Genomic DNA, 2,720 nt, shown 5'->3' with positions numbered 1-2,720 from the left:
ATTTTTATCACCCAACTCTCCCAGCTCAACCTCCTTGCTTTCTAGCTCACTTCCTCTAATAACCAACTGCAAAAATTCTTCCACTCCACCAAGACTCAGAATCTACTGCTCTACTACCTTTTCGCTATTCTTCACTCTATCCTATGTTCTCATTTCCTTTCGTGAACAGCTTAGCTTCTATGTCCATTATGAAAATCAGTCCTAGATAGTCAGCTTCATTTCTTCAGTCCTTCTTTCCTTTCCCTGTACTCACCTGAGGAAACACTAATCCTAAACCTGCAACAAAAAGGGGTAGAGTGGAGAAAAATCCAAAATCATACTGACTGGCCTCCACCTACATTTGATATCATTATGGTCAAATAAGCCCTTAACGCTTGGCTATCCTACCACATTTCTCCAGTTCCATCACTCCCCTACCCCACTAGATAACAATTTCATATCTTTCTCTTCGAACTTCCAACACTTCTCACTTACCTGATAATTTCACTTCCAATTTACTGTGGAATGAAGCAAAGAAAAGAGAACATGGATAAGTTCCCACCTCCACCAGGACTTCCAACCTACCTATAATTCTGCTTTGCTTGTGACTCTGTTCCTATACTCTGCCTTCCTTTCCTTACTACAAACAATTTGACTTTTAGCTAAGGTCAAACCTCCCTCAATTCTTCTCAAACTATCTGTGCAAAAAGACTTGTTTTTCTCCCCCCAATTATCCATAAACCTATATTGTCATAAAATGCAATGAAAATTAATTACTAGAAAAATTAAATTTAAAAACAGACATACGAAATGCAAGCCTAGATATAGAGATAGATATAGATATAGTTTTATTTACCCTCCTAACCATTCTTAAGTGTACAGTTCAGTGGCATTAAGTACATTCACATTGTTGTGCTACCATAACCACCCTCCAGCTCCAGACCTCTTGTCATCCTGCAAAACAAACTCTGTACCCATTAAAAAATAGCTCCTCATTCCTTCCTCCCCCCAGATCCTGACAACCACCGTAATATAATAATTTCTGTCTCTATGAATTTGACTACTCCAGTCAGATTTTTTGTTGTCGTTGTTGTTATTAGATCCAATAGACATAAAATTTTTCCATCAAAATTGCTATAAAAGTTTCTAAATATTTACTCTTGATTTCTGTCACAAATTGGTGACAGACTTTTGTGGATCATCACAAGTATACAGATCACACTTTGAGTAGCACAGCACTAGGTTCCTACCATTTCACTCTCTCAAAAACATCTATCCAGCAATTCTCCTCTCTTCTACATCATGATTTTTCTGTTTTTCTTTCCCTTTGGCATACCAAAATGAGTTTATTTCCTCCATCTTAAAACAAAAGAAAACCCCTCTTGACTGAACTTGACCCTCCAGCTACTACCCCATTTCTCTGATCTTTTTTACAGCAAAATGTCTCACAAAGATGGCCTGTACTGTACTTGATGTCTTCACTTCCTTTTTCCCATTTCCTGTGAGACCCTGTCCAGTTGAGCTTTCACCTCCATCACTCTACTGAAACGCTCTTGTCAACGTCACCAGTGACTTCCATTTACTCGCAACCATCAACTGTCAATGTTATTTGATCTACCAAGAGCACTAGACACAGCTGATCAATTCCTCCTTGCCTACCATGACACTCCACTCCCCTGATTCTTCTTCTGTCTTACTGGCTGCTCTTGGTCTCTCCACATTTCTCTGACCTCTAAATACTGCAGTGCCAGGAATTCCCTGGTGGTCCAGTGGTAAAGACTCTGTGCTTCCACTGCAGGGGGCGCCTGTTTGATCCCTGGTTGGGGGCCCAAAAAAGCCAAAAACAAACATTAAATACTGCAGTGCCCCGGGCTCAATACTTTGTCCTCTTACCTTTTCCACTTATACTTACTCCTTAATGATCTTATCCTATCACATTACTATAGGTAGGTCTATCTAGTGATAATTCCCCAAATTACACCTCTATGCATGACTTCTCTTCTGAATTTCAGACATATATTCAACTGCCAACTTGTAAACATCCCCCTTTGTATGTCTAATAGATTTTTATTATTCCTAGTAGACATTCAATAGAGTTCCCCTCCGGTCTACTGGCCATGAATAAACCAACAAATAGCAAAAGGAATAAGACTGGTAATATTACCTTAGACCAATAATGATTCACTGTCTGTGTCCAATCTGAGAATCAGTTTCCCTGAGGATCTGGTGGTAGTGGAGGAAAATCACCATAAAAAAATCAGAACTCTGCCATCAAGAAAGAATGCAGCCACTGTTGACCTATAATCAGTGAAAAAGAATAGAAAGTCCAAAAATATACATGAGAATTTTGCATAATAAAGGTAAAATTACAAATCAGTTTTAAAAAAAATGTGGCATTGCATTTGGTGTTAGATAACTGGATAGCTATCTAGAAAAATTTAACTTGGATCTACACCTCACACTGTTCACCAAGAGAAATTTCAAATACATCAAAATTTTAAAAATAAAAAAGAGGGCTTCCTAGGTGGGGCAGTGGTTAAGAATCCGCCTGCCAATGCAGAGGACATGGGTTCGATCCCTGCTCCAGGAAGATCCCACATGCCGCGGAGCAACTAAGCCCGTGTGCCAAAAAGAAAAAAAAAAAAGAAACCAAAAAGTTCTTGAAGGAACCATGGGAGTTTTTATAATCTCAAAGTGAGGAAGGTCTTTTAAAGTACAGAACAAAATTTAGATGTTATAAA

This window comes from Hippopotamus amphibius, chromosome 1, assembly GCF_030028045.1.
Source record: "Hippopotamus amphibius kiboko isolate mHipAmp2 chromosome 1, mHipAmp2.hap2, whole genome shotgun sequence".
Lineage (NCBI taxonomy): Eukaryota > Metazoa > Chordata > Mammalia > Artiodactyla > Hippopotamidae > Hippopotamus > Hippopotamus amphibius.
Note: the sequence above shows the minus strand (reverse complement) of the source record.